General features: G+C 50.8%; 1 long non-coding RNA gene across 1 annotated transcript; it reads right to left on the bottom strand.

Annotated features, from left to right (window-relative positions):
• Positions 1 to 3,912: 3,912 nt before the first annotated feature.
• On the bottom strand, positions 3,913 to 12,078 carry LOC115343946. The gene is made up of 4 exons (XR_003924341.1): positions 12,009 to 12,078; positions 5,447 to 5,521; positions 4,538 to 4,703; positions 3,913 to 4,454 (listed from the first exon to the last, which is right to left on the bottom strand). It is a non-coding gene; the product is annotated as an uncharacterized LOC115343946 (long non-coding RNA).
• Positions 12,079 to 12,261: the final 183 nt, after the last annotated feature.

Raw genomic sequence — 12,261 nt, 5'->3', positions numbered from 1 at the left:
CTTTTAGATACCACTACTTCATTCCACCGCTCGTAGCAGGGCTAACTTTGGCACTGGACCCGCTTCCCAGCTCGGGTTAGGTTACCTTTCTCACCTGCGGTGTTGCTCACTGGGCATTTGGCCGAGCCCTTTCAGTGCTCTGACTTGGGAGAAATCTTTTTTTTTTTTTTTTTAATTGTTGCATGAGTTTTCTGCCAGCTTGGCATGCTGGAACAGCTTTTCACAGCCAGCATGAGTAAGAGGGTGGGACCAGGGAGAGCACGACTGTAGCAGCCAGCGGTTAGATTGGCTCGGGTGATCGTGAAACCGCAATATCCGGAGCAGTGGGCAAAGGGGAATCTCCTGGCAGATGAGAGGCAGGCGGCTGGAGCCGCAGCGCCCGCTTGTCCCCAGGAGGTGCTGGGGTATTGGTCATCCCAGGCAGCACAAAACTTCCTCCTGGGAGGAGCCAGGATTAGCTGCGCGTTCTTCAGCAGGAGTCACATGAAGGCAATTGTTGATTTATTTAAATAAAAGGAGTTGGCAGCCTAATCAGTTTGGAAATTAATTTCCCTGTTAATTTGGGGGTTTTGACTTGCTCATGAATATTCACCAATGCTCATCTCTTTTTTTTTCCTCCCCCCCCCCTCCTCCCCTACATAATTTATTTTTGTGATTGTCAGATCACCTCTGAAGGTGACATTTCTCTCCTCATTCTGCAACGCGGCAAATGTATTCAATCTTATGCCTTGGAAAAGGAGCTATGACCTGGCACTGCTGACTTTTTTGCCTCTTCTTTGCCCCAGAGTCCCCTGTAGCCTCTCGGCTCTCCTCCTTCCTCTCTGCATGCTGCCTAGAAAGAAATAAGACCAAGAGTCTCCTCCAAGAAGAGGCCTGGCCTGGGCTTGGAAACCGGGAGAGCTTCTCAAAACGCCCTATAGTGGACAAGGAAAAGTCGTAATTGCCAGCCGAGGAGTGGGACAAAGCGGTTAATTTTTCTTGCCGTGCCTAGTTTTCTGCTCCCCCTCCCGCCCCGCACTGCCGAGCACCCTTCAGTAGCACGTGAGGCAGCGTGACTAACATCTGTCACAGACACTTGATTTCTCTTATCTCCTTTCCTTAGGAGGAGGCAAAATCAGAGAAACGCGGGTGTGCGTCTCTGGAGAGTACAGCTGATCGCTTCACCTTCTTTCCTAGCTCTCTGTTGCTGCCCTTCACTTATCCTGCCTGCCCTTGTTCCTTCTCTGCAACAGGGAAGAGCATCCCGGCCAGCACCGCAGGTTTCTCCCCAGTGAGGTGTGCCCGTGTCCCACACGTACGTGTTTAGGGCTTCTGGCATTTCATAACGTCTACCAGCTGGGCTTGACAGGACAGCGGTTAAAAACCCGGGTGTAATTGCTGGTGCTGTTGGCGGGAGGAGCAGTGTGGGCAGCAGGGGGGTGAAGAGCTGGTGCCCTCCTCACTCCATGCTCGTGCACAGGGGCAAGCTTGGCCAAGAGCCGGCCCCTGGGCAAGTAGCATGATGCATTGTAGTGGAGACCCCCAGGCCCAGTGGCTGCTTCCAGACCGGCTCATTTCTTTAGCAAAGTCAGCTGTGGTACAGTCTCCATCTATACAACTTCTTGTTGTTCGGAGCGTGCCATCTCAGGGCTTGGAGCTGTGTGAGGAGAGGCGGCCACGCTGCACCAGCCGTGGGGTTCACTCAGCGGCACTGCCAGCCCGGGCTGGTAGCTGGAAAGGGGACGACTGAGAGAGGTTTACAATTGTGCAGCAAAGAAAATGAGCCAGCAGCAAGGTAAAAGCGACTGCAGGAGGTAACTGAGCTCTGGAGGGGGGGTAGGTGGAAGTTAGTGCTCCCTCCTGGGAGCAGAAGCATGCAAATAGCACAGCTGGGTGCTCACCTCCTGCTGAGGGCACCAGCTCCTGACAAACTCAGAAAAGAAAATCCGCGGCGAAAACCAGCTCAGCCCAAAGTTACCACGTCAGTTGCTCTCTCACAACCTTTGTAACAAGCTCTTTTACACAGCTTTGACCCAGGAGAGTGGCAAACACCTCCATGCTGGCTGCCTGTTCCATCTCCCATCCTTGTTACCTCCTCCACAGTCATATCTGACTGTCACGTTCCCATCTCAGCTCTTCCCTTCTTTTTCCGCTCGCCTGATTTCTTCACCTCTCTCCTTCCTCGACACCTTAACGCAAGGCACCCACCCCTGGACCTTCAATAATGATTACAGACCATCTGCCTGTGGTGCCACTGTATGCTCTGAGCTTGAACATCTTTTGTCTGCTGTCTGTGTGTAAACTGCACCGTTCACGGTGGCTGTCCTAATAATATAGGTGGTACTTTGTGTCCTGGGATCCTGCTTGGCTGGCTTCTAGGCCAGTAGACCTGGCCTGACGTGTTCAGTAAGTGGTATCTGAATTTGTTGGGGGTACCTGAGCAGTAGGCAGAGATGGACAGATGGGCTTGGAAGGTGTGATGATGTAGTGACACACGTTTTAAGGATGGAGGCTGTTCATTCTTGCCCAAATTTTCATCTCCTTGTGGGACAATATTAGGTTTATCCTGAAGCTGGTAGTTTAATCTTGCGAGTACATTTCTCAGCAAGGCGTGTTGTCCTCACTCTTTCAGGGAACTGACATCTCTTTGGCAATCGGCTGATTAAATCCCCTGGCAGCACACAGCAGAGAGCATTTCAGCACGTCATTCCTGGCTTTTTTTCCGCTGCATGGAAATAGATTGCATCTTCCCCTGCATGGTAACTTCTCTGGTTAGTGTTGTTTAAGGTTTGAGAAACACAAGGTAACAGAGAATTATAGTGTGTGTTATCCTGCACATGCTTGCTTGCCTGAATCATTGCATTTTAGTGGTATCTACTCTCTTACGGGCAAGGAGGAGAACCACACATGTGGGGTACCCTTTGGAATTAGGAGCATATGTGACAACGATCCGCTGCTTTTTCACTGAAAGAAGTGGGCTCTGGAACCGGGGGCGTGGGGGTCCCTGTTGGGCAGCAACGTGGTAACCCGGGATTGATCCACCTTAGCTACAGACTGAGTTCATTTGGCCACTGTAGTAAGGGCAGTTAGTTACCGAACGAACCTTCTGGCCAATGTGCCACAAATACAAATCCCATAATTTGGAAGGAGGAAAAAGTATCACTGTATGTGTCAAGAAAGCCAGAGGGGCCGTGCCTGAGGACCTTCTGCACGGGGCAAAAATCACAGTCACATCAGAAGTGCCTGAGGGGGATCTCTCTTGCATGGTCACAGCCAAAGCACACTGAACGTGCACAGGCAAAACTTGTTCCAGTGGGGTGATAGCTTCTCTGTGGCAATAACCCCAAGAGGCTCAAACTACAATGGATTTTATTAGGTCACCACAAAAAGTCTCAAGGAGCATTTTGAACATGATTCAGCAGTAAGCCCTTCAAGCAATGAAGGATCCCTGCAGCCTAGGCTGCGTTAGCAAAAGTGTCGTCAGCAGATCAAGGGAAATTATTATTCCCATCCACTTGAGAAGTCCGAGGCCTCATCTGGAAGATTATGCCCAGGACTGGCTCCTCAGTACAAGGTGGATGTTGACAAACTGCAGCATGGCCAGCAAAAGGGCCCCACAGTGGGGGGGGACCGCACAATGCACAAGGAGAAGGCTGGGGGGCTGGGTTTGTTGAAGAGAGAAGGCCAAGGGGGCATCTAATTGCTGTCCGCTCCTACCTAGAGGAAAGTTGTAGAGAAAAATGGAGCCAGACTCTGAGAAGGCAGCATAGTGAAAGGACAAGAAACAACGGGCACAAGTTGCAATAAGGGAAGTTCTGAACTTATATAAAGGAAAATTTCTCCCCCTTGAGAGCAGTTCAGCAGTGGAACAGGTGCCCAGAAAGACTGGGGAATCTCCAGCCTTGGAGACGTTCAGAGGTTGTGTGAGCAAGGCCCTGAGCAACCTGGTCTAGCTTTGGAGTTACCCTGCTGTGAGTGGGGAATTGGACTAGAGACTTCTGGAGGTCCCTTCCCACCTGATTTTTTCTGTGGGTCAGTGTTTTTGCACTGCTGATCTGCCATGAGCCCATGTTCAGTGTCTTCATAACGCTGGAAGCCAAGAGGGTAGTACGCTTGCTTGGCCCTGTGGAAATGCATCTATGTTGACAGCAGCGTTAGCATCTGCAAAGCCCTTCCGCATGAACATCTCTTCTCCAGCTGGCTTGCCACCCTCTGTAGCCCTACTTGACCCATCTGATTCTGTTCCAAAATGAATCTCCTAACAGCAGGACCTGGTTGGTTTGGGGGTGACTCCTTAAGCTGTGACATCCATGTTCTGAACAGCAGCAGTCACCAAAATGTTGTTTAAAACTATATTGCAGCATATAAGTTCCCCCCCCACATACCACCTTCACCTCTTCAGAAGCAGAGAAACTTTAATAACTCCTCTACATTCTTGGCTTAGGCGTCTGCGTTTTTCTGTGCAGCCAGAGAACCTGTAACGAGTTTCAGGGGATCGCTGTTCTCATTCAGAAGTTATGCAGTCACTTCGCAAGTTCCCCCTTTTTGAGCAACTCACCTCTCCGCTAGCTTAAGCTACAGCATTTAGTCCACCAGGAGAGCTTAGCGGTGGGTGCTTGGCTGATGCACTGCTCACACCACCTTCAGTGCTCACCACAGTGCTGCTAAAGCACCTCTGGGTCTTTACAGCTGCCTCGTATCGTTTCTCAATAAGAAGGATGATGCTGAAAAAGGTAGAAGAGGATAGAAGAAAGAGTGGAGAACAGTAAATTATTGTATTAAGGCAGAAGCAAAACTCGAGAAGCTCTATTGCAGCAAGACTGGAGCTCACCAGCTCACCTCCATATTTGTGTTTTTTCAAAACTGGCTGAGGAAACGGCAGTTTTGGGAGCAAAGATTTGCAGCATATCCATCAAATTCAGGGTAAGCATGCCAGGGCTGGAAAAAGGGAGCTATATTTCAGGAAGAGAGAAAACAAAGTACTCTGGGCAGCTGCAAACCCATTAGTCTAGTCTCAATAGAGCATAAGGTTAAGAACAAATTACAGAAGGAAAACAAAATTAAAACTATAGCAGTAAGTGGGAAATGGGATCAAATACAGATTGGGTTTATCAACAAAAGCACTGTGTGCCCTTAACTTGATCCTTTTCTTTACCTCTTCTCCCTTAACTGGATAAAAAAAAGAAATCAGTAAATCTAATCTAGCTGGATTTCAGTAGGGCATTTGATACAGTAAAGGCTGGAAGGCAGCTAGATAAGCTGAAGTGAAAGGAATTAGTAGGAGAATTTTAGGTGGGTAAAATGCTGGGGAAAGGCAGATGATGTGTGGAGTCAAAAGGGAACTGCCACCATGGAGGAATGTTACTGGCCTTGGGAATAATTCTGCTTGCAGTAATGGCTCTAGCTCAGCAAAAAGCAGCATGAAAAGGAAGTTTGCTGATTAAATGCATTTAGAAGAATTACTCACAGTCTGGAGCGGAGAAGTGTGAGGTCCTGTTCTTCGCGCCTGCTAACAGGACTGTCTTTTACACACAGAGATTCACTGGTTAGAAATGACAGAAGAAAAGAGAGATCTGGGTGCATTCATCATTCACGAGATGATTATGAAGCTCCGATGCGACATGATCGCAAAGACAACAGCCTTAAAGAGATCGTTACGCTAATCTTATTTAGGATGCTATATACAATTTGTCACCCATATTCGGAAGTGGGCTGGGGGCTGGCAGCAGCGTGGGGGAGCCGGAATAACAGAGTCTGTCTCCGTGCCTCCCCCTGTTCTCCGTGTGAGTGGCTGTGGAGAGGGGCTGGCTTCTTTAGCTTAGCGAAAGGCTGAAACGGGTGAACTTCTCTCTAGAAATCCATTTTGTACATGGGATGTGCCCACTGAAATGAGCCATCATAGAAGGGAATGAGCTCAGCCATGATTGAGTCGGGCAGTCCCTTTCTCTTCAGAGTTTGGCTCTTTTTAAGGCTGCACAGATTTACCTCTCCCTGCGATTTGCTGTGCTTCCTTGGCAGGCAGAGTATGTTAGCACGAGAAGCACAGCATTATAGGAAAAGAGGTGCTAAACACAGGCCCGCAAGCCCACATTTTCCTGCTCCATCCCCCAAAGAGTTTTTCCTTAAAGGGTAAGAGAACAGCCCAAAGTCTTGTGTTCTCTATGCAGGCGACTGCTTGCTGTTTCTCCCACGTAACGCCCGCTCCCGTAAGCCCTCTGCGGAACGAAATTTAAAACCCAGCGTCTCAGAAAAGGCTTGGTTCTTTGGAGAAATACACAAAAGCCCGTCTGAACTAAACGTACCACACATGCCTGTGCAGACAGCAGAGCCGAAAGGGTATCATCGTGCTGGTTTTCTGCATCAGGGGGACAAGTGATAGGTCCCGAACCTGGTTTACACCTGGATGGGGTTAGTGCTGATCTAACACCTGACTCGGGGGGGGGGACGCAGTGAGCACAGCTTGCTGCAGCTTGATTCTGCCAATGATTTCTGAGGTTTATTTAATTTAATTGGGGGAAATGAAATTGGGACGAGACCTCGGGCAATCATTTAATTCATCCTCCTGACCCAGCGACAAGATTAAGTAAGCACAACTCATCCCTGACAGATATTTGTTGAACCTGTTCTCAACAGCCTCCAGTGACAGGGTTCCCTTGGCCAATCTAGTCCAGCCTTTTATTGCTCGATACTTAAAAAGCTTTTCCTACCACACAGCTTAAGCTTCCACTGATGAAAATGAATCTGCCGATTTCCACAGCCCCGTTGGAAAGTGCCTTTCCACTCTGACAGTGCAATCTCCCCAAACCAGCTGCATATACTTTTTGGCAATTGCATGCACCTTTTGGCAATTCCAACTGTGGGTTTTTTCCATAGTTTGTTTATGAGAGCTTCGTGCCTTTCACTCTATCAAAAGCCTTGAAGTCAAGACGTATCACATCTACTACACCCCGCCGAGTCTGCTAGGGCAGTTACCCTGTCAGACAGTGAGGTTAGATGGGCTTGACGTGATCTTCCTGATGAATTGACATTGGAGGGGTTTTTTCAGGTTTGAAGCACACATTGGAGGAGAAGCTAGTTCATATGTTCGGCTGCTGCCTGACGGGGATGAGAAAGGGGCTGGGGGAGAAGGGCTTGGGGCTGTGGCAAGCTGAAGGGGCAGCAGGCAAATCCAGCCAGGATGAAATGCGGTGCCGGACAAGTAGTCTGCTGTTGGGGTTCTGGGGATAACCGGGTCTGCCGTGAGCCCCTTGGGTAAGCGCCAAAAGCCTGGAAGGATAGTCTGCTACAAGTGTTTTAACAGCCTGTAACATCAGGGATGCATCAAGCCTGTGCACCGTGAACCCCTCTGGAATTCATTACAGACTCAGACACACTGAGAGGTTTTCGGAGTAACAGGCTTGGGCTGCGTCACTCTGGGCGGCTTTTCAGGTTTCAGCAGCTCTTGCCCCTTTATTGTATCCCAGAGCTTCCCCAGCATGTGGAGCCGATCCCTTTGGGCAGGGTTCCCAAGTTTCAGGTAAACATAATGTTCAAGGAAGTAATTTTTCAGATGCGTTTACAACATCATCAGGGAAAATTCCCCAGCTGCCTTGCTTCCTCTCACCGTACTGCAGACAGCTTATCTGTCTCCCAGGATTACTTCATCTTCCTCCTCATGCTGTAGTTCCCGAAGAGCTAAGCTCAGCAGCAGTAGTGTTACCTAGTCACAGCACATCTTGCAAGCTTTCCACTCTTTCTCAACCCATATCACATACGCGGACACTTCTTTTTCCCCAGCAGGCAAGGCCTGTAGCCATATGGCAAGAGGGGAGAGTTCCTGACGAGAAACAGAGCAAGTTACAGACGGTTTTCCCGCCATCGTGTCCTTCTTCCCCGTACCAGCTCCATCCTTCCCTCGTTCCACCTCCACCTGGGATGGAGAAGCCACCCTGCCCTTGTTGCAAAAGTCACAACTGCAGACAGCCCCAGCCCGCCGCCTCCCGCGGTTGATCTCCCAGCAGCCGTGACTGTGTTTGTGCTGCAGAGTACGCAGCCCCGGGACACAGGGCTGAGCGGGGACCGGCGACCACCCGCCCGGTCACACCGCTGGGGCAGTTTTAGCCCAATCCCGCTACCACTGCTACTGCCTGAGACAAAGCCCAGGCACGGCTGGGGGTGGCACGCTTCAGGGACCATTCCCAGTGAGCGGTTTCACAGAATCACAGAGTGGCTGAGGTGGAACGGAGCTCTGGAGGTCATCTGGTCCAACCTCCCCCTGCTCAAGCTGGGTCACCCAGAGCCAGTTGCCCAGGACCATGTCCAGATGGCTTTTGAGTATCTCCAAGGACGGAGGCTCTGCAACCTCCCTGGGCAACCTGTGCCAGTGCTTGGTCACCCTCAGTGTAAAAAAGGCTTTCCTGAAGTTCAGAGGGAGCCTCCTGTGTTTCAGTTTGTGCCCATCGCCTCTGGGCCTTTCACTGGGTTTTCGCCACGGAGAAGAGCCCGGCTCTGTCTCCTTTGGACCCTCCTTTCACGTGGGCATTGATAAGATCCCTCTGAGCCCTCTCTGCTCCAGGCTGAGCAGTCCCAGCTCTCTCAGCCTTTCCTCATAGGAGAGACGCTCCAGTACCTTAATCACCTTAGCAGCTCTTCGTTGGACTCTCTCCAGTATCTCCATGTCTCTCTTGTACTGGGGAGCCCAGAACTGGACAGAGGACTCCAGATGTGGCTTCACCAGTGCTGACTAGAGGGGAAGGATCACCTCCCTTGTCCTGCTGGCAATAATTTATCTAATTCATCCCAGGATACCATTTGCCTTCTCTGTGTCAAGAGCACGCTGCTGGCTCCTGTTCAACTCGGTGTCCACCAGGACCCCCAGGTCCTTTTCTGCAAAGCTGCTTCCCAGCTGGGTGGCACCCCAGCATACATTGGTGCATGGAGTTGTTCCTCCCCAGGTGCAGGACTGTGCACTTCTCCTTGTTGAACTTCATGAGGTTCCTGTCAGCCCATTTCTCCAGCCTGTAGAGGTCCTTCTGGATGGCAGGACAACCCTCTGGTGTATCTGCTACTCCTCCCAGTTTGGTGTCATCAGCAAACTTGTTGAGGGTAGGCTCTGCCTCATCATCCACGTCATTAATGAAGATGTTGAACAGGTCTAGACCCAGTTATTGACCCCTGGGTTAAAGGGGATCAATACTAAGTACTGACCTCCAACTAGACTTTGCACCACTGATTACCACCCTCTGGGCCCAGCCATTCAGCCAGGTTTCACCCCACCGCACTGTCTGCTTATCCAGCCCATACATCAACAGCTTGTCTGTGAGGATCTTATGGGAGACAGTGTCAAAGGCCCTACTGAAGTCGAGGTAAGCAAATCCCCAGCTCTCCCCTTGTCTCCCAGGCCAGTCATTTCATTGTAGAAGGTTATCAAGCTGGTCAAGCATGACTTCGCCTTGGTGAACCCATGCCAACTATGCCTGATGATTTTCTTGTAGTCCATGTGCCTGCAAATGGTTTCCAGGGTTAGCTGTTCCATCACCTTCCCAGGAGTCAAGGTGAGACTGATTGGCCTGTAGTTCCCTGGGTCCTCCTTCTTGCCCTTCTTGAAGATAAGAGTGATGTTTGCTTTCCTCCAGTCTTCAGGTACTTCTCCCAGGTGTTATGATCAATCAAAGATTATCGAGAGTGGCCTCGCAATGATATCTGCCAGCTCCCTCAGCACTTGTGGGTGCATCCCGTCAGGATTTGATACGGTTCTTCTGTTTTGCAGGCAAGCAGATCCAGCTGCCTGCATCTATAAGTGTGTTCTGTCTATTTGACAGAGCGCTGTCCTTTTCTCATTTTGTGCACTCCATCTTTATGTTCCTCACACTGCACAATGCGGTCTGGTTTCTGGGTAGTTTTCCACTCTTCAAGCTGAGCACACAATAGTTGTGATCTTGTTCCTGGGGCCTCTTGAGAGACCTGAAAGCTGAGCTCCTGGATTATTGACTGTTCCTCCAGGTGGAAGCACCTCTAACTTTCAATACAACTTTAGGGAATCCAGAAGCTGCCAGGTATTCCACCTGGAGGGATGTGGGACCCAGGGCCACAGTTTTCCTGCCCTATCTCTCATCAGAAGCAGCGAGTCCCTGGGTCAGGGCAGGTGAGTCCAGAGCTGCAGCAGGTAGCGGTCTGCAGGTTCAGGTGCCTCCTTCCCACCCGGCTGGCTGAGCTCCTCCTCCGAGGCAGACTGGCATGATGATCTTCACATCCTCACGGCAGTTCTCCGTCTCACCTAGCTGCTCAAGAGTTCCTAGAAAATCTTTTGCATCATTGCTGGGCCTCGTTTTAGCAAAGATGCTTGTGTTTTCCAGGGACTCCCTCAGCACCGCGGTCACCTGGGGCTTTGTTTCCTCCAGCCTCGCAGGCAGAGCGAGCATCTGTCACAGAAGCCTTTGGCTCTGTCTGGGGAGCAGCTGCCACCTGAGAAATCGCGCTGTGCTCATTCCGCCTCTCCATTTTCTGGAGTGGAGCCCTTCAGACCTGCCAGCTGACAGCCCTAGCTTCCCCCACATCAGCTCCCATCGTCTGCATGTCCTTGCCACGGCAGGCACGGCCAGCTGCCCTTCTGGGTCAGCGAGGGGACCATTCTAGGCAGAGGACAGGTCCTGCACACAATCCACATGTAAAAAACTATGGAAAGTAGGCGATAAATTTAAGAAATGCAGCTTGACACCCCAAAACTGCTGGAGATCTGGAGCCCAGCACAAAGCCTGGCTGGACAGAAGGACACTGAGCAGCCTGTCTAGGGCAGAACCTGATTTGTGGCTGTACTTCATACTGAACCTCCTGTAAGGCACTGCTTAGGAAACACATACCCAGCAGCAAAGACCATAGGAAACTTTTTTAAACATTAGGAGTTTCTAAAGCACTAATGGTTTAATGCAGTGGGGAAGGTCAGCTGGAAATGGCAGCAGCATGGATAATTGGGGAGGGGTGTAGAGAGGGAGTCCCTCTGGCCATTCTTTGCTTCTGTGCTTGAAGCTTCTGCAATCACCACATAAAACTGCCAAAATTTTCAGCCCTGGCTCTTGGGTGCTGCGCATCTCTGTGGCCCTGCTGTCAATCCTGGCCTGAATGCCCTGCTCTTAATACGGCGAGCCCAGGATGGGGCTGAAGCTCATGGCAACCTCCTAGCATCCTTCACCTTAGACACAGCAGCCTCTGTGGTAGAAACAGCATGACTGCAACTGCACAAAAGAGCAAACAGCTTGCTGCTGCCAGGAATCGCGCGAGTCCTCCCCAGCTGTGGTAGAGCCAAATCTGCTGGGATAGCTAAACTTGCTGCTGGGGGTGGCTCTCCCCCACCCCAGTGACTTTGCCGTGCAGTGGGTCGAGGCGTTCTGTCTCGGTGAACACTGGTGGTGTTTTTCCCAGAGCACTGATGCCACACGGCTGCGTTTTTATGAGCTGACGCCTGCCAGAAAGTTTTTCCTTTCAGTGCTGTTGCAGAATGGAGTGCCTGGTGAAATCTTTACCCCAGGATGTCCTAATCGCATATTGTCTCCTTCTGTCCTTGAAAGTGCCTAGGTATCCCATGGGCAGAAACACTTTGCGTTTCGTCACAGAGACGGGAGTCAGGCATGGCCCCCTGCCTGCCCCCAAGGGACTGGCTATCCCCTCCTTGCTCACCCCCTCTGGTGCTCACAGCCTTGCAACGTGTCCCAGGTAATGCTCCCTCCGGTCATTGCAGAACGCTTTATACTTGACGCAGTGAATGCAGATGGAGAGCTGGCAGTCCCTCTGGCAGCTGCCAGCTCAGAAGGAGCAGAAGTAAGGTTGCCTGGGCATGTACTTTAACTCTAAATGTCCTGTTTTTCCACAAGTTTGCGTTTTGATGAACATAATGTTCTGAGAAGGAATGAGCTATCACCAAGCAACATTAACTCTGTGTTAACAAAGGGTTCTGACATTGAATTTAAGCCTGAGGACAATGCTGGCACAAGAATGAATTATCACAGGCTGGGCCATGGGTACGCTGAGGTTGGAAATTAGAAGGAGCTTCCTACCTGCCAGTGCAAGGATCTGGAACAGCTTTGAACAGCAGCAGCGAGGCCAGGAGACTGAACTTGTTTTGGGACTGGAAGTCTCTGAGCGAGAGTATGCAATGGGGCTGCCTGCCACCGGCCAGGAGATCTCTGCCAGTCCTCTCTTCTTATGCAATTGCAGGACATTTTCACAACGACTTTGCTCTTAAAGCGGCATGAGCCAAGCAGGGTGCCCAGGGCTCGCCTGGAAATGGTGCTGGCTGCTTGGGACTGC

The sequence above is a fragment of the Aquila chrysaetos genome, chromosome 7 (assembly GCF_900496995.4).
Source record: "Aquila chrysaetos chrysaetos chromosome 7, bAquChr1.4, whole genome shotgun sequence".
In the NCBI taxonomy this organism is placed as follows: domain Eukaryota; kingdom Metazoa; phylum Chordata; class Aves; order Accipitriformes; family Accipitridae; genus Aquila; species Aquila chrysaetos.
This window is presented reverse-complemented; position numbering and strand designations above follow the sequence as displayed.